At 35.5% G+C, this 20942-nt stretch overlaps 1 long non-coding RNA gene across 1 annotated transcript; it reads left to right on the forward strand.

Moving 5' to 3' along the window:
* Positions 1 to 11263: 11263 nt before the first annotated feature.
* Positions 11264 to 20577, forward strand: LOC121141909. The gene is made up of 2 exons (XR_005878857.1): positions 11264 to 11367; positions 20214 to 20577. It is a non-coding gene; the product is annotated as an uncharacterized LOC121141909 (long non-coding RNA).
* The last annotated feature ends 365 nt before the right edge of the window (positions 20578 to 20942 follow it).

A 20942-nucleotide genomic window follows, 5' to 3' on the forward strand; every position in this document is an offset into this window, starting at 1 on the left:
TGGATAATTAAATTGAAGTGAAGCTGTTTGCATGAACCTTTGTCTTATCTGATTGATGTCTTAATAAAATGGAGGTACTCAAAGATACGTGAGAACAATTGTATGTACACCACATACACACACACACACACACACACACGTAAATGCACACACATGCACACACCACACACACACGTGTACCTGCCTGCATACACGTGCACATACACGCACACAAACACCCACACAGCTGCCAGAAGACATGAACAAAAACCTACACGCCACAGAGAGCAGCAGCCTGAGAAACCAGCCTTGCACAAATCTGTTTCAAGAACCATGAAAAAAAATTTTTGAAGTTCATGCCTCACTATGTGTGCTATTTCACTAATGTAGTCTTAGAAAATCAGTCAATTGCCCTCACCACATAACTTTCCTTAACCCCAACCTCACCTTTGTAAACACGCAGTCAATTACAGCTTCCTAAATGATCCTATTCGAGGGTGTTGCATATTTCTTAGTTGTACCCTCTTCCCAGTTTATATTTATCCTTGCTGTCAGAGTTTGTGGGAATGAGGCTGCATTGGTTTCCTAGGGATATTGCAATGAAAAGCTATAAACCTGATAAATTGAAAGAGCATACCATCATCATGACATATTCTTCGTGGCTACCATGACACAGAGGGCTGTAAACCATAACGCCTGAGATGTCTTGGGGGAAGCGCATTGCTGCATCTCCAGCATCTTCTGATGCCTGAGTAGTTTTCACTTAGTATTGTGATGAAAAGAAAAATCATCCTTCATTAGAGATGTAGAGTCAAAACTAAAACAGAGTTCTATAAAGTTTTCAATCTGAATCCAACAAAGAGGTCATTTTTAAGCTCTGAAAGATCAGAATAGCAAAGCAGCCAGCCCCCAGCTCTTACCTCGACTTCATCCTGTACTGACACTGACTCCTCAGAGCGCATCCTCAGACTGCCTCAGATTAACTGCAGCTCAGACTACTCTGCTCCTCAGTCTGACTGCCTAGACTGCCATGAGCTCCTGTCTTCTCCATCCTTACATTCCTCTCTCTGCCTAGCTGTATGTCTTCCTGTCTCCAACTCCTTAGTGCTGGGATTAAAGGCCTATCACTCCAAGTGTTGGAATAATCTTTGTGTGAGCTCTGTTTCTCTTTTAAACTGGGTTGATTTTGTGTAGCCCAGGGTGGCTTTGAACTAACAGTCCCATCTGCCTCTATCTACTGAGTGCTGAGATTAAAGGTGTGTACCACCACTGCATGGCCTCTATGGCAAACTACTGTGGCTGCTGGAATTGAAGTTTTGTGCCTCACCTGTATGGCTAATTAGTGTGGCTAGCTTTCCTCTCTTATCTTCAGGCAAGCTTTGTTTGATAGATCATAAAATATCACCACAGTCCACCTAGTAATAAAGATGAATATCAAGAACAGAAACAAAAGAAATATTACAAACTCATAGAAATTGAAAAATGGGTAAAGATATAAATTAAGAAAGAAATTAATGACTTTTGTGAATTGAATAAAGATGAAAACACAGCATACTCAAACTGACAGAGAATAAAGGGAACTGTAAAAGGCTAGTTTACAGCACTAAGTGTTCACATTTAAAAAAAAATGACAAGATCTCATGCTAAGCCCTTAACGGAATACCTGAATGCTCTAGAACAAAGAGAAGAAATCAGAGCTAAAGTGAGTAGGCTGCAATAAGTAATCAAACTTGGGACTGAAAGCAGTGAACAAGAAAATCAATGAGGCAAAGAGTTGGTTCTTAGAAAAAAACCAATGATACTGACAAACTCTTATCTAAATTATCTAAACGGGCAGAGAGAAAATCCAAATTAACAAAATTAGAGATAAAAGAGGGGACATAACATCAGACACTGAGGAAATGCAAGGACATACTTTAAAGATGTAAAGACAGTTCTACTCTTTAGGTTTCCATCTGACCTGTCAAATGGTCCTTAATTTTAGCTGTCTTTCCAGTGTTTCCGTCTTCATTCTTTTCTTCTCTCGCTCTTTGTGTTTGATCCTCCTGTTCCAGCCCCATGCCAATCAATCCATAATTACCTATACCCTTTCTAGGGATATCTGTTTGTACTCATCAGCCGTTTAGTTTTTACCTAACCTTCTGGTTCTACAGATTATAGCTCGCCTATCATTGTCTTAACAATAAAAGAGAAGCCTGGCGGTGGTGGCACACGCCTTTAATCCCAGCACTCGGGAGGCAGAGGTAGGCAGATCTCTGTGAGTTTGAGGCCGGGCTGAACCAACAGCCTCAAAAACAATACAGAGAAACCCTATCTCATTAAAAAAAAAACAATAAAAGAGAAAAAAAACTTTAGCTTTATGGTTTAGCAAGTTAATACTTGGAGGTTTGGAGCTATGATATCCTAATCTGTTCTTGAAAGCCAATGCCCTATGGTCTCTTCATAATTATTTCACCACTTTGGGTATTCTAAATGAAAACATTTATGTAAAGAGTCATCATCAAAGACAGAGTGAAAGTACTGTAAGTGCCAGGGAGAACAGATGACTGTAATAAAACAATGGATCCTCGTCACTATTACACAGTGATTGTGACAACCTGACCAGGACCCATGCAGGCTTAACTCAAGCAAAACCCAAGTGTGGGAGGAGGAGGTCGACATGAGTCTCGTCTCACATCTACTTGAGAAAATATTGACAGCTGACAGATGCTGGGAGAGGGAGAATTGATTGTCTAAGGGTGCAGCTTCTGGTAGACTGAACCCACTCCAGAGGAAGACTGCACCCAAGAGGATACAGACAGCACAATCGGACTAGATGGGTGGTTAAATGAGAATACAAGGTTGGGTGAAGTAGTCATGGGGGCATGGATCTGGCAAACTTTGGATAAACTGAGGAGTGACTACGATCAAAATGCAGGATCTGAAATTCTCATTGACATAACAAAACTTTTTTTAGGTTCTCTGTGTTTGCAGCCTGTCCTTCCTCCAAGGAGAATTTGATTGTAGCACTAAACTCAGTCTAATATCTGATTCCTCCTGAAATGACCACACAGAAGGAAGAAAACATTTGGAGAACTCACAACATTCCATCCAAGATGTCAGCTAATATTTGGTTTCTAGTTTTGATCCATACATATTGAATACACAGATTCAGACAATTCTGTTACATTCATATTCGTCAAGATGTCTACTGAAGACTGACAAAATACTGGGTACTCTTGAAGTGTTTCAGCGGGAGGATGCACTCGGCTGCTTTGTGAAGAGCTTTTTTTTTTCTCATGTTTAGTGAGACTTGCCAGCTAGGAAGATGCCATATGGTGCTCAAGTCATTAAATTCTTCCCAACTGGACATGAGAGTTAACTTCATGCTGGATTCCTTATTTACAAAGAAATATGTCTGCTTAAGGAATTCTTCACAGAGATGTTTAAACACAACGATGTTTATATATAATCAACTGGGTGATTGATGACATCGTTAGTGTCAAAAGTATATATGTGTGGAAAACCATGGGAAAGGCATTTACTGACAGATTCAGGGTGTGAAAACCGAGAATCACACAGTATTCCCATATTTTTATTATTTAGCACATGAATTAGGCATTGGCAAGAGGAAAGAATACTATTTTCTGCAGAAATTAACACAAGACATGTTTCATAGTATAAAGTTTCCTGTATTTTAATGAGAACCCACCTACATTTTGCTTTCTCCTCACTGTGTCATGAAACAAATACAACCTCCAGGTAGAAAAACTGTATCTTCTGATATTAGTAAACGCTACAGATTTACCCACAATTTCTGATGGATGCAGACTTCCAAAAAAGTCATGTGCTTCTCCACCTCATAGGCCTAGTGAGATGTTTGCGTTCTCCTCAATGGCTCCCATTATTAATTGAAATTAGCAATTTTCTTTTTTTTCATGTGCATACATTGGAATAATCCTTGTTCATTTATTTCCAAGTGGTAACTAAATACATTCTCTTATTCCCACCTCAAGATCTATGCTAAATACAACATAGGTACTCAAGTTATTTTACTGAATTTTATTGAATTGTTCTTTACTCTCACTAGAATGAGCTTTATCATTTATTTCTATTTCAAGCAATACTCCCATGGGATTTTAGATCTTGAGCAAATAGTCCATTCTCTGTGACCAAGTTCCTAATAAATACAATTAAGTTTTTAATAAAAAATAGTACTGTACTGTTCAACTTTATAGCCCTCAATTAAAAATGTAAAGGTGTGGTCTTATAAACTCACACCAAGTCACCTCATAGGAATATGGTGTCTGAACAAAAGTATTCAAGATTAAAAGACAAACATTTCTTCTTCAAAAGTTCAGTGGGAATCTGCATCATTATCACTGGCACATAAAATCAAAGGTCCAGTGATCATTCTAACTAGGAGCCACATTTGCACTAGTTAGCACCATGCTGAAGGTTAATTGGTTTGGGAAAGCAATGGTTGAGCATAACCACAAAATGCAAATGATATACAATGACCAGTGAGACAAACCTCATGTACACTAGTTCCCTCTGCTTAGCTGTAGTTATTATCTCCCTGCCTCCAGCACCATCGATGTCTCCAGAGCTCCTGAACCCATTTATGTTCCATTTACTGCTTGCCTCACTGCTTGCAACGCTGTTAATACAGCCCAGAAGAATTTGTACCCATCAATTACCATAGAAGTTGTAGTCACAATTCCGTGACACATCAGCAAAAGAGACAGAGAGAGAAACCACAAACTCAGCTCCTGAGTTGTGCAATTAAGGCACAGCACAGCAAGAAGAAAACAGAAAAGGGGGGTTCTACTCTATAAAACAGATTATTTGACACCTAAGATGTAGACACACAGTTCAACAATGATTTTAAGATGTTTCGGGACACTATGTGCAATTATAATGGCTTTAGGAATGATGAATGTCTTTTTGGGTTAAACTTTCAGAGTGAGACTAAAGCATTAGAATGAAATGGCAGCAGTGGACAGCTAGATTAACTATTTCATATCTGTAATTGTGACCCCCTCAAGAGTTTCAAGTTCTTTTTCTTCTCAGAATCAGCTTGCTAACTATTTATCCTAGTACCAGAAATTATTTCTAAATTAAGAAATGTCCAACAGTTCAAAGTGATAGTGCAGCTAAGGTTTGCAAAGTCTTAAAATAATACATGAGAATAATATTATGATCGTTAACTTTTGACTGACATAGACTCATAGAATTTAAAGACCAATAAAAATAAAAAAAATCACACAACCACATCAGTCTACTATGGAGAGATTGAAATCCCTCACCTGGAAACTTAGGCAAGATCCTTGTAGTCTGAGGATTTATAGCCCACTAGGTACATACACAATTATGGCACAAATACAAAGCTCCATGTTCTCTATATCTCAATTATCAAATGATGACTTGAATTCTCAATGAAGCCAGTGATCACATTTTACTTAATATTTTCCTATGCTTATCCTTCAGTATACTTTGTTTTTTCCCTTGATAACTTCTAATTTTTTTTGAAAGATGGGAATTTAGATTATGCTCATTTTATGTTAATGCAATAACTTATATCTTATAGGAATTTTCACAACTGTAATTTTTATTAATTGATATTTATATATGATTTATTGTTCAGAGTTTGTCACCTCCATCCCAATGGGATATATCTACTAAGATAGCAGATTTCTTCACAGATTTGCTTTGAATATTATACCAGCAAGTAAACTGCTAATACAGAGTCAAACCCAAAGAAAGGCATTCTGAATAAATAACAACAAGAGAGAATATTAAATGTACCCTAAGGAATAAGGTGTGGGGTTTAATTTTAGCCAAATAAATGGAAAGGTATGTTTTAACCAATACACCAATAATATACATAAGAAAATACGTGTAATTGTAGACAAAGAGAATTATTTGTTTTTTAATGGAAAGTGATAAATTATTTTTAAATCAAACATTGTTTGAATTTTAGTGAAATAAGTGGATGAGAACATCAGCTAGAAGTAGAAGTTCAGATATCATAGGCCATATCCCTTGAAGAAACTGAAGTATTAAAAGAGTCACAGATGGATCAAGAAACAAAGATCAATATGAATCAGTTCTCTTCCAAGAATCACTGAATACATGGCAAATGAGGAATATACCTGGTAGTACCTCCCAAATCTCTTCTATATTTTACTCTGAATGCAAACATCCCCAGTGTTAGTAACAGGAAAGACAGACATCCTGCCTCCATGGAGCCCTGCTTTGGTTTTCTCAGGTAGCAGAAATCAAAGGATGCAGAATGCTAATGAAAATGGGGGATTTAGCCTTGACACTGAAGGCCATCATGCTGTGTGAGGAAATCCGCCCTGGGCATTAAGAATGGAAAAGCCGGAGTCTGTAATGGAAGGACTATGTATCAAACTTGAGATAAGAAAGGAAAGAACCCAAGGTAGCAAAAGAAAAGACCAAACTGGGACCCTTTCAGAAGGTAAGTAGAACTGAATTGACTGCTGGTATTCACGAAGGATTATAATAACAGAGAATTCGGTAAGTGCTACTTAAGTGTATTGAAGTAATCCAGGGTATATTTAGGATACAGGAAAGGAAGAAGGCGACTATTATACCTATTAGAAAGACCTCACTGATTTTGGAGAAATGATTGAGTTATCATGGGCAGAAATATTATGAGGTGTGAGACTCAGGGAGAAATTTTCTCTATGGCATTGTATGGAAATTACTTTAAAATGTAAATGAAGGCCAGGAGAGAGAGCTCTGTGAGAGAGAGCTGACCTAACAGGTGAGGCCCAGGTAATCTGCAGAAACACAATGGGACAACAGGAAAACAAACACATGAGAAACCAGGCCAGAAAGAACTGTGGAAAGATATGCAAAGGAAATTCTCTCCTACCAGAATTGTCTTACCAGAAGACCAGAGCTCAGTTAAGAGGATTTTATTAGTTCTACCTAAGAATGTGCAAAATACTGTAGTGTTTATATTGAATTTTGTTTGTTTGTATATTTAAAATGAAATCTGTTGTTGACGATTGTAAAAGCATATTTACAGAGAGTAAGAAAAATAAAACAGGGATTTATTGTGCTTGGCACCTAGACTGACCCAGGATCTCAGAACACATGCAGCACCTTATATATAACCCATACAAATATCACTTAGTGAAGGATAGTGGGGAATTCCTTTACTAAGGGGAATCCATTACAAATAGGACAAATTTTTGACTGGTGACATCAAGACAAAAACAAAAGAGCACCCACTGCCACCTTTAATACAGTCCATTAAGTTCTAGATACTGTAATGAGATCAAAGAAAGAGGAAATAAAACTAGTTATTCAATGATTTGTGTGACCCGAACAGCTATCTAGCAAACTGCTGAAAACATAATATATCAAGATCAAGTGTGGTAACTAATGAGGAATGATCTTCTGTATATGTTTATCCTATTGGTTGGTGAATAAAATACTGTTGGCCAATAGGGCAGCAAGATAGGTGGGACTAGGAGATGAAGAGGATTTTGGGAAACATACGCAAAGTCAGTCACCATGTAGGTTGCCAGAGGAATAGCACCATGCTGGGCATTACCAGGTGAGCCTCTGCCTTGTGGCAATACATAGATTGATAGAAATGGGTGCATAATTAAAACAGAACTAACCAATAAGAAGCCCTAGCCAACAACCAACAGTTTCATAATTAATAAAACATCTGAGTGTTTATTTGGGGTCTCTGAGGTGGCTTCAGAACCGGGCAGAAATCCTATAACAGTTAACATCATATATGAGTACATGAGAAGGAAGGTTTAATAAATACTCTTTTTACTCAGAATGAAATCACAAGGTATAAAGTTAGGAACACTTGTATAAGAATTCTATACTAAATCCTAAGTAACTCGGTTAAAATGTTGATAACAACACAGAAAAATGTATACTGCAGTGTCTGGTAGTAAACAAAATATAAGATTATGTTGAATGACTTAGATAATTATCATCAAAATTTATAATGGACACACAACACAACATAGAAACACATCCATCCATCCATAATAAATTTATTTATAACAAAATCAAAATGGTGTTGGTAAATAGGAGTGCAACTAGAAAATGCTATGAAGTAGTCTTCATATCATATTGATATACACATATATACATATGTATATATGTGGGTATATATTATATACGCACATAGATTTAAAGAAGGGAGGATATGAATTAATAAATTAGTAAGAAATTAAATATATCTTCCTGAATGAGAAGACAAGGATTTGGGACAGAATTTGGCCTATAACCTATATCCTCCTTTCAATGGGGACACGTGAGAAAAAAAATCTGATCAAATCCTGCTGAAAATATTTGTTAAATTTGGTACTAAGACTTATTTTTGTTTGTTTTGGCTTGTTTTTTATTATTTATTTTTAATTTTTTAAAACAATCTTATTTTATATACCAACCCCAGTTCCCTCTTCCTTCGATCCTCCTGCTCCCCTCCCCTTCCCCCACCACATAACTACCTTAATTGTCACCATAGAGCCTTCATCCACTAACTGATGGAAGTAGATGAAGAGATCCACAGCTAAGCTCTGAGCCAAACTCCTGGAGTCCATTCATAGAGAGGGAGGAGCGATAATATGAGCAAAGGGGTCAAGATTTCTTTCTTTTTAATGTGTCACAACTTAAGTTATGCCTCCTGTATGACAAGAACTCTGAGTTGACAAGACATCAAGATCCTTCTCAGACTAGATTCATATATAGTGGTAAGCACACAATAGGATAATGTACAGAATAAGAATGAATTAATTAAAAAGATAGGCAGCCACGTGGACAAATTGCTAAGAAAACATTTTGAGAACAAGAGAGCCAAGAGTAACAACATATGGGCTGCACAACATTTAAAACTAAGGGTTACTTAGCTAAGTTAGATTTATTCCATCTGAACATCTGTACCATGATTGCCCTCAAGCCTCGGTGATCTGAAGAAATACCCAGTGAAGAGGGTCAAAGCACAGCTCCATGGATGCTGGACATATTCCCTCCTTTGGACAGATTTCATAAGGGAACAAACAAGTTGCATTTTTAACAAATTAAAGTATTTAAGTTGAAAAAAATGAAATTAAACAAGGTCTAAAGTGGTTATACGATCAGTGGTTATACAATTCTTTAAGAAAATAAAATGATACTGGATTTTTTTCCTGCTATTTTGATTATCTGTGAGTATTGTGAATAATATATCCACAAATAGGCTGTAAAGGCACAAATAATTAAATAATGTTTGTCTTTTCTACTTTCTAATAAGTTTTATGTGATTCCTCACAAAATATTGAGTTTTATAAATAAGTCCAGAAAGTAAATTTCTACACAGATATTAAAAGACGTGTTCTGCTGGGCGGTGGTGGCACACGCCTTTAATCCCAGCATTCGGGAGGCAGAGGGAGGTGGATCTCTGTGAGTTCGAGGCCGGGCTGGACCAACAGCCTCCAAAACAATACAGAGAAACCCTGTCTCATAAAAAAACAAAAACAAAAACACAAATAAAAGACGTGTCTATGTTGAAAAATACCATGAGAGAATTGTTACAACAAAACTCTGGTGTTGGGGGAAAAAGTGGCTGAATCACAAACATTTGCTAAAGTATGAGAAAATTATTTTATTTGAGAAAAAAACTGAGTTTTAGGGAATAGTAGTTTTGTTATTTTTGTTACCTTTCCAAAATAGCAGTTTAATCTGGCTCTCTCCATGAAAATGATGTGTGACCTGAATTTTTGCATGTTTTGATCAAACATATATAAAATTGTTTGAAAGAATTACAAAGGAGCTGGTCATTCATGGCAAATTCCTTTAATCTCAGCACTTGGGAGGCAGACGCAGGCAGATCTCTGTGAGTTCATGGCCAGCCTGGTCTACAGAGAAAGTTCCAGGACAACCTAATGTATGAATGGACTTTGGGATCCCATTCCTCATAGAGGGATACTCCCTCAGCCTAGACACACGGGGGGAGTGTCTAGGCCCTGCTGCAAAGGATATGACAGACTTTGATGATTCCCTCATGGAAGGCCTCACCCTCCCTGGGGAGCAGAAGGGGGATGAGATGGGGGGGTTGGGAGAGCATGGGAGGATGGGAGGGAGAGGAAACTGGGATTTATATCTAAAATAAGATTGTTTCTAATTTAAATAAAATCCCGAGGGGTGAAAAACAAAAAAGAGTTTGATCTCAAAGTCTGGAGCTTTACAGTACAGGTATGAACCAATTCATTTTTGCTGGCAAAATGGTTTGACTGCAATGGTTCGTAGTTTAAATGATAAACATGTTTGAAGCTAGTTGTAATGATTAAAATCAGTCTGAAATCACAATCCTTTTTTTGCACAAACTATAACTATTAAGTTATAAATCATATACTATAATTAATACACAAACCATTCCTCAAGTCATAAGTTATTAATGCAACAATATTTTATTTACACTCTTTAACTTTATAGCTAAAATCTGTGATGATATATTTATATATATATATATATACATGAAACCTTTATGCTGTGTAGATATATACATATGATGTATATACATGTAGTGATATAGTGTTTCACAAACATGATAGCTAATTAAAATCAGTGAGTTGATCATAACTGTGAATGGGAATTTTACTTCATCAAAAAAGTTTGTCTGTTTCACAAAGAAAAACATTTCCTGTTTTTTTCTTCCTTCTCCACTAATTAACAAGATTGTACAATGAAAGAAAAATATATTTGTTCTTGATTCATTATATAATTTGTTTTTCAGAAATAGTTATCTTTCAGAAATATTTGATAAACATTTTCTGCCAAAAATCTGAGAATAACTCGATGAAGGGAAACTCTATGTTTGAAATTTGACATCATAAAGTGATGTTAAAATACAGAACAATCTGCATTTTAGCAACAAAAATTTATAATTCCAACCTAGAACGACATTACTTCTTAGAGCGTCATTCTGAAGTCCTTACTCAGGAAGCTAATAGAGATCAACGTTGAGAAATATGATTCAGATTTTATAGTTTTATTGCTATAGTTTCTTTCTCCACATATAATTTGCTAATACTATTGAATATTCCTATAACTCATATGCACATATATTATGTTAAACACCTCTTTGGCACAAGTAAAATATAATTCTCATTAATAATTAACTTACTCTATTCTCCAGCACCAATCATGTTAGAACTAATGTAGTATTTCTCTCTTTCTGTCAATAAAATTAAATGGCATTTAATAGATATAGATCATAATTTCATGTGAGCAAATAAATATCTGTACAAAGTCCACAGTTAATCTTGAAGGGGGAAAAGCAAGGATCTTTATGCTTTACTCCACAGTAGTCACTCTATTGCTTCAGAGAATGTAGAATTGCCAGCAGTACTTGTAGCTCCTGGTAAGGTAAGGAGGTGTTTTTTACCAAACAACCTATAATCATTTAGTCAAAATTAATCAGAATTAAAACAGCATGTATTGGACTGTAATTTCCTTTTATCTCTCTCACTCTGAAACAACTGTGAAGAATCTGTTATTTAAGTTGAAAATACTGACTCATTCCTGTTTCAACATTTTGAAGAGTCAGATATTCTCAAACTCTCCATGGCATTGGGAGGTGTTTTAGCATTTGCCTGAAAAGTAAGACTGACCTAGAACTGGCAATTACAATGTATGACTTAAATAAAACAAAATTTACTTTCTGTTGATTTTTATACAAATCCTCAGTATTTGGTAATCTATATTGAAAATGCAGAAAAATTGTGTGATAGCATCTTAGATTTCTTGTAACTAACACTACAAACATAAAGGTCAGTATGAAATGGCAACAATGGCTTGGAAGCATTCTGTCGGTTTTTGTTTGTTTTTGTTTGTTTGCTTCACAACTTCCTGGTGTCTCCTCTCACATAAGCTAACTATACTTGGAGAGAGTACTAAAATTCATGATCATTGGGCTATTATCTTTAAGAATATCTTAATACTATCTGTGCATTCAATACCAACTATAATCAGCCATACAACTAATGATAGTTTCACTTAAAAAAACCACAAATCCACAGTGGCAACATAGTTAGAATAGCTGAGAAAAAGTGCAGAGTAAAACATGTCAATAAAATCAATTTTCCTTCGTTAATAATAAGAAGAAAACTTCATTAAGGCAGTTTTCACAATGCATAAAAATTCTGATGTCCAATATATAATTATAATTTTCAGGCACTAAAATGGAAAATGAAAACTAGGAATGGATATTATGACAGTGAGAATGGGTGGTATAATGAAAAATACAAGCAACTATAATTTGCTTCTTAGAATGACCTTTCATTCCAGGAGTATGGCTCAGTGCTTAGCTGTAGATATCTGCTTCTGCTTACATCAGCTACTTGATGAAGGCTCCTAGAATCCAGTTACAGAGAGAGAGGGCAGGTGGACGAAGAGGTCAAGACTGTGCTGGAGAAACTCACAGAAACATCTGACCTGAAGCAAGTGAGAGCACATGGACTCCAGTCCTAAAGCAAGGGGACTAGCATTGAACCAACCCAAGCCCTCTGAATGTGGGTGCCAGTTAGGAGGCCTGGGCAGTCTATGGTATCTCTAACAGTAAAACCAGTGTTTATCCCAAGTTCACAAATGGACTTTGGGAGCCCACTCCCCATGGAGGGATACTCTCTCAGCCCAGATGCATGGAAGAGGGCTTAGGCACAGCCCCAAATGATGTGACAGACTTTGATGATCCCCCATGAAAGGCCTCACCCTCCCTGGGGAGTGGATGGGTGGTGGGATGGGAGGATAGCAGGATGGGACGGAGAGGGAACTGGATTGATATGTAAAATAAGATTGTTTCTAAATTAAATAAATAAAATTTTAAAAACAAATGAACTTAAATGAAGTCCAGTTTCCTACAGCTGCTGTAAAAATATGTGATTGAAGATTAAATTAGATCATAGCTGCCATACTGAGAATCCGTGCACTTGGGGGACAGAGACAAGAAAAATCAGAGGTTCAAAGTCATGACTGACTTGGAAAGACATGGCTTAGATGAGACCTTATCACAATGTTCTTAAAATAAAATTGTTGATTACATGAAATATTGTCACGCAAAAGGTAACGCAGAGAACAGTTAAAATATACACTTAAAGGCAAGCTAATAACAATACTTCAGGATGGTGAAAAGAAAGTGCTAACTGGACCAGTTGTTCATTCTTGCAAACATAAGGTCTTCTCATGTAGCTAGCATTTTTATGGTATTATTAACAAACTGACTCTCCTTGGTTATCATTATGAACACAGCCTGCAGAGTTATCAGTAACTGTAAGGGAAGTTTCAGGGCCATAGTAATAAATGAGCATATTTCATTAACTAGTGTATGTTATGTCTTAAAACAAACCATATTACATTATCTTATGACCAGTGACCTCCACTGTATTTAGTATGGTTGATATATAAAAGACAAAGAGAAACTTGTACACTGGTTAATTCAACCCAGCACGAAACCTTGTGATTTTTTAAATTAAAATGTATTTTTTCATACAATGTGTTCTGATCACTTCCCCCTTCCTCAACTCCTCCCAGATCCTACCCACCTCCACACCCACACAACTCCAACTCCATGTCATTTCTTTCTCTCGTCTTTAAAAAACAAGCGAACCAGACAAAGTAACAATCAATTAAAAAAAAGACCAAGCATGAATAAAAGAAATTCTACAAAATTATAAAAGGAATCCCTCAAATCTAGGAAAAGTGCTGCACAATGAAGAAATAGACAAATAGTTTCCAAACAGGACTATAATAGCCCAGGCCAAAAAAGAAGAGAAGAAAAAGAATTGATGGAGGAAATTGCTAAAGGTTCTTTTGAGAAAAAAGAAACAAAGACAAATGACAGCTTTCAGAACATGAGACAGGACTTCCTGATAAGCATCAGATGAGATTAATATCAACAATATAAAGAACTCAAAACACTTGAGAAACCAAACTACTCCGTCAATAAGTGGGCTAATGAAATTAACATACAGTTCTTTAAACTAATATTGCAATTGACCAGTAAACATGTAAGGAAATAACATTCTTAGCAATTGACAAAATGTAGCTTAAGACTGTATTGAGTTCCCGTCTCACCTTGGTCAAAACAGCTATCCTTAAGAAAATAAGTAGTAACCAATATTGGTGAAGTTGTGGAGAGAAGGCAATCTTCCTATATTGTTGAGGAACATAAGTTAAGCTAATGCTGTGAAAATCAGTATGGTAGTCCTTCAGAAGACCAAAACCAGGTCAGACATCTGAACCCCTCTCTACCACTCCTAGCAAAGACCAAAAGTACAGTACTACAGAGATAAGTGTACTTTATTGAAGCACTAGTCACTACATCCAGGTTATGGAATCAATCCATATGTCCATCATCCAATGGAGCTATAAAGAAAATATCATCTATTAATTCTCTCTTGGAGTTGTATTCAGTCATAAAGAATGTAATTTTTGTGATCATCAGGAAAATGGACATGGCTAGAGATCATCATTAAGCAAAATAAGCCACACTGAAACAAAAATTGTTTATTTATTTCAGTGATGAATACTATCTCCTTTAAACTCATAAATTCACCTATGAATATAGAAATTAAACTACTGACAAGAGTGTAGGTTTCCATTGTCAAAATGAGAAGAAAATGATGGAATACATGACCTATGTGTACAAAAATATGTTTATGAAACCCAACACTATATACCATGGATTTATGTCAATAATATACATATGCAGTTTTGACATTTTAAATTTTAACTAATTAAACTGTATAATATTTAAATACAAAAATCTGAATCTCATATCGAGTCTTTGAAACATTTAAAAAAGAAGTGACTTTTCTCTTTAATGCAAACATGCATTTACATACAAAAGAATTCTGGAATCATGTATGCCCTCCTCTTGCCTTCAAAATGTACTTAAAAAGAAAAGGAAACTGTTGGAAGTACAGCTGCCTTTAGGGTTTTTTTTTCATTAGCCAGGTGGACACAAGAGCCAAGTATTTCAACAGCCAGCTGCAATTGCTTTTTCTTCTGGCGTTTATGTAAAGGCATATGATTTTCTACTTTATATACATGCAAATTTCATTAGCAACCAGAATGATTTCTCTTTCATTTAAAGGAAGTGGTAATGTAGGACTAGGACTGAATATGACACAGTTTATCCTGCTTTTCAGAACTAAAAGTTATTACCAGAACACATTTATTGAAACCTAGCAGTTGCAGCTTCCCCTGTGAAAGGTGGAATTACGTATGGTACCTCCTGGAGGTCCTATAGAAAGTAAATTAGAAGGCAAAGGACAAAGTATACAGACAAAGTACAGTTATTTATTTTTAAATGGAATAAAGCGAAATGCTAGGGGTGGTTAAAAGAAACAATTATTCTCTTTTGAAGTTGCTTTTGTATTATATGTTTTCTGGCTGTGTCTCATTTCTCAATTTGGAAATGAATTGCGTAAATGTAGTTAATGGAAATGTTCTAAGAAATAATCAAAAGGAGATTTTAAAAGTAGACGCTTACTAATTACATTTGTGCTTGAAAGACTGGAGATTTTCTAGGTTTGTATTGCCTTCTGCATGTACCTTCAATTAGTCCTAAAGAGGCTTAGCAAGTGTGCTAAGAACATAAACAAGGCAGAGAAATATCTCTTCATTAATCAGTCACGGTCTATCAAGTACAAATGAAGCTAACCTTTTTGACAAATCCTCATATTGGATATGTGGTGATGGCTGGTTTTTTCCAGTGTGTCATACTGATGGGCACTTAAGGACAGGAGGAAATCCTACAGATGGTACCTATCTGTCCCTTGTGTTAAAGGACAATAGAACAGATCAATTGTCTTAAACAAGCTTTGAAAATAATCGAAAACAAGAGCTCACTGTTGTAACTATTCTGAAAACTATTTTTTTTTTGGTATTTTGAGACAGGGTTTCTCTGTATTGTTTTGGAGGCTGTCCTGGAACTTGCTCTGTAGTCCAGGCTCGCCTCGAACTCACAGAGATCCGCCTGCCTCTGCCTCCCGAGTGCTGGGATTAAAGGCGTGGGCCACCAAATGATTAAATTAACCAAGCATATTAATCGCTTTATATAATGATTTTTTATTTTTTTTATATGTGGCAAAGCTTTTGTGGAATTCATTATAAAATTCCATCTCCCCTGTACTGTTTTATTTTTCTTATCTCTCTCTTCTGTTGCCTTTCTTCTATTTAAAAAGAAATTAAACTACAGAAAGTCTTACAAATATACATTTTTAAATAATCATCTCACACTAATCTTCATTTTGTTTTTACTTCATTACTTCATTATCTTCTGCCCTCTTATTTTAGAAGCATTCACATTGCTATTTTGGAATAGCAACTTCGTCAAAAATAAGACTTAAAAATTAAGTGCAACATCCCATCTCCTGTCTCCTGATGGGACCCCCTACATCTTTTGTGAAAGGGCCACCAACAAATCTATCACTTTATGAAACGGTCCTTTTTATATTCAAAAATTCCATCTGTGACTTCTATCTCAATTTCTCCTCTAAAATATTGTTTTCAGTTAAAATATTTAGCAAGTATATTATTTTCACTACTTTGTGTTCTGATTATTAAAGGCAGACACTTCATAAATGCAAATGTACTTTAGATTCATTTGGACTTACTCCTCAAAAAAGTGTATCTGTCTCTGCACATTTTTGTATTATGATGAGCCAAAAGTGCTTCGTTATTAGAAAAAGTTTCAGTGTCCCACACAGTCATTAATGTAAAATGTGCCTTGTTAGATTAACCAAAAACAGCTTTTATATGCCAATTGTTTTTGTCTTGCTATAAGTTTTCATGTTTTCTTTCCAATCTTGCAAATTCAAATCCTCAGTACATTGGTGACTAGGCATGTAAAATAATCACTAGAGCAATTGTTTGACATCCAAAAGTCCCTGTTTTCCACCTGACACACTAAAATACAAAATAAAGCAAAAGAAAAGAACTGTGACTTGGACTTGAGAAATTGTTCAGCAGTTAAGAGCATTTTTCAGTCTTTTAAAGGACACATGCTGGATTCCCAGCATAAACATGGATGGCTCACAAACACCACTAACTTCATCTCCAGAAGTTCTTGCATCTCTGGACACCTGCACACACATAACACACACATATACATAATTATAAATATTAGAATTTAATATTTTGAAATGTTTATTATATTCCAACTAAATATCTTAGTTGTTATATTTATTCATTTAAGTCTTGGAGAAGTTTTTCTTCGTGTGCTTATTTACAAACATTAGGTGCTTAATTATGTTTAATTGTGATTTAGCTTACTAAACAGCTTATCTTCTTGATTTAATATACTCTCTCTTGGTAAGTAACCCACATGAGAGATGTATTGGAAATTAGAATGCTACATCATGATTTTCTTACATACAGCAAAGATTTAGAGAAACAAATTCATAATTTAATTTCTTACTGTGATTTTATTGTTAATGTATATAACTACAGGTAATATTTTAATAAAATTTCAATTTTCTGTCAAAATATTATTACTCAGAACCACAATTAGCTGCTATCACTCTGTGGCCTTGACTGGAGGAAATGTCCCTCTTAGAGGGAAAATATATTTTTTCTATGCTATCAATGCTATGAGGAGATCTTAGTTTTGAGTCATTCTCTCTCACTTGAGCACTTATAAGTAAAACTTTGAGAGATAAAAATAATTCCTATTTACCAACAGCAAAGTAATAACATAAAATTGCAGTCATACGTGTTCAAAATAACTTAAAAATTTTAACTCTACGCTTATGATGGCAGGGTTATATAGTTGATATACAATCTGTATAAGTAATTAAAATAACCATAACTATAGAAACAATGCAATCCTGTTACTAACAAAAACTATGCTTATTTAAATATGTCAGTTTAGACTGAGGACAGTAACAGTATGCGAAAGTGTTACTTTTCCTTTCCCTGCGATCAAATAAGGGACAAGAGGTAATTCAAGTAGATTTCCTTTCACTGATGATTTGAGTGAATGCAGTCCATTGTGTGTTTTATCTGAAGACCATAATCTGTGTTACAGAAATATTGTATGCTGAACAGCTAAAACAAAGGGGCAGGTAAATAGTTGAATGAAATGTTTTTGTTGAGGGGAAATAAAGTCTGCTAGACTTGTTTTATTTTATACCTATTTCATAGAACGTTTTCAGAATGTGTAATTATTTTAGAATGGAAACGATAGTAACAAGTCAGTCCTACAAAATCAATTCATTCTGATTCACATACATTATCCATTTCTATAGGGAACCCTGGCCACTGCAAGTATAGGTGAATAATCAAAAAGATTTGTGAAAAGTTATAAATGAGGAATACATATGTAAGAAATACACCAAGAAACTACAAGTAAGTGATTTTTTAGGTAGATGAATAGGATGTCGAGGATATAAAAGCATTATTAATTTTCAGCATCTTAGAATTTTCTGCAACTGCGTTGGTGCAGTGGGTAATAATACTTGTCACCCAAGCCAGATAACCTGAATTCCATCCAAGAACCCACGGAGAAGACAAAAGATTCCAAAGTTTTGTCCTCTGGCTTCTCCACACCTGCACCACGACACATGTATACTACACACACACACACACATACACACACACACACACACAAATACATAAAATAATTAATAAAGGGAAGGGATAGTTTACATTCAGCAAAGCTCCTAAAATTAGTTTATAGAATTATTTTTAGGATATCTACACAATTATATGTATACATCATTTCTTTTTTTAATGTTTGCATAGCTTCTGACAATTTTGTAATTCAACAATAAAATGAGTAAACATATAAATGAATGTGTAAATTCACACTACATGCTCCAATGCTTCTGAGGTATATCTTATAACATTGATCAGATAATCAAAGCAAGGAGACACAAGAGCAAAAGAAAGATTGACAAATCAGAATAAAAATGCATCAACCCAACCTGTCGACTAGTGGATGGGACGGCTTCTGATCGCTACATTTATAACTGAGTCATGAACATCTAATTCTCATATGCCTGTTTGCTTCCCAGAATACAAGGCCCGCTTGGACAAGCTAACTTATAATCTAAGTCAATGTGTGCGCCATTATAAATATGTGGAAATTATATATAAATTGTGTAGAAAATCGATCATATGACATAAGATCCAACAGACTAATTTTTTTCATTTTATGTCACAATAAAATTTCAAAATGTTTTAATATAAATTCACATGATAAACATGAAGTCTTCAAGAAATTTAAGGATCTAGAATGCAAAACAAATGCTTAATAAAAGAAAACCCCATTAACATGATTTATGCCATCAGATGTACCAATTTGTTCTAATGTTATACTAACTAAGACAGACATTAATTTATGAATAGGAATGTAGATTGGTGGAACAGATTGCAGCGTACAGAAATAGAGTCAAGCTTTTATGATGATGGATACTTGAAATGTATTAGATTATTCGGAGAAAGTTTGCTTCACCGCATCATGTGAGAACAAATGGATACTCACAACTCACATGGAATAAAAGTAAGAGGACTCCCCACATACTTAATGTCCAGTGTATTTTACATACTAGAAGTCATATGAGTTAAACATAATTGGTACTAAAGAATATCCTTACTCTTTAAGATAGGAAAATTAGAATAGTAAAGAACCAGTGAAAACTATGCACAGACTCGACTGACTGGGACTCTGGGAGCATTCGTGGGTCTGACCTAGGTCCTCTGAATGTATGTTATGACTGAGTAGCTTGGCATCCTGGTGCTATTCCTAACAGTGGGACAAGGGACAGTCTCTGACCCTTTTCCTCCTACTATATTGTGTCTGGTGATGGTATGTGCCTGCTCCTGTTTTAGTGTACTGTGCTGAGTTTGGTTGATGTCCCAGAAGTCTTGCTCTTTTCTTAGGGAAGCCAAAGGGGGGTGTATCTGGGGGAGAGGAGGAAGTTTGGGGAGGGGACCAATGGAAAATTGTTGTTTGAATATAATACATGAGTAATAAACAAACAAACAAATACATAAGTAAATAAAATAGTAGGCCCCATGCACGGCAATAGATGGCTAGCTGTCTCACAATCAGGGATTGTTTTTTGGTTTTTGGTTCTTTGGTTGGTTGGTTTGTTTCCTCCCTATAGGTCTAAATTCTTGATAATACATGACGGTTGGTACAGCATAGTCACAAAATTCCCAGTCATAAGGACACAAAATAACACATTGTTATTATCCCTCCCAAGGCTCATGAGACATCACAGAAGATGAAAAAGAATGAATGATAGAATCTGTCATGCAGCTTCTTAAGCGGATTTGGTCTCTTCTGGAGAAAGGACAAAAATCTCATTAATCAAGACTCAGAAGCTAAAAAAAATCTCATGAAATACATTCCAAAGACTGTATAAGCACTAATCGGTCACCAGGGGAGGGGACACTATTCAGTAAGGTATTTGTGCACAAATACAGAGGACTCTGTGAAGAGTTTTCCTGAAACCTGCCACTCATACAGGAGGGGAAACTATCAGTACTGCAGCTGTCACTATCACTCATGCCTCTGTAAGTATCACATGTGCCCATCTGGAAGTCTAATAAAGCCTTTGACATCAAGATGTCTGTGGATGGAATTATTTCTTCGATGTGTTTTTACCCTTTCTACCTGGGTTGAATTGAAATAGAAACCCCAGGAAAAGTACTATAACACAAATAAGATAATTGCAGAAAAGTATTTAATTTCCTGTATGTAACTAAACCACATAGAGTTGCTAATGGGCAGAGAAGAAATGTGTATTCACAAAGTTCTCTTACCCTTAATTAAAGAAGAAAGATCATATATTCTACAGCTGACACTATGGTCTATAATATAATGACTATAATCTTTCCTTATTCTTTTATTCCTAATTTCACCAGGAATTTTTAGTATTTCACAGCCTCATTTAAATTATTTATGAATCTCATTTTATATAATAGTGTAT

This window comes from Mesocricetus auratus, unplaced genomic scaffold (genome assembly GCF_017639785.1).
Source record: "Mesocricetus auratus isolate SY011 unplaced genomic scaffold, BCM_Maur_2.0 Super-Scaffold_100008, whole genome shotgun sequence".
In the NCBI taxonomy this organism is placed as follows: Eukaryota; Metazoa; Chordata; class Mammalia; order Rodentia; family Cricetidae; genus Mesocricetus; species Mesocricetus auratus.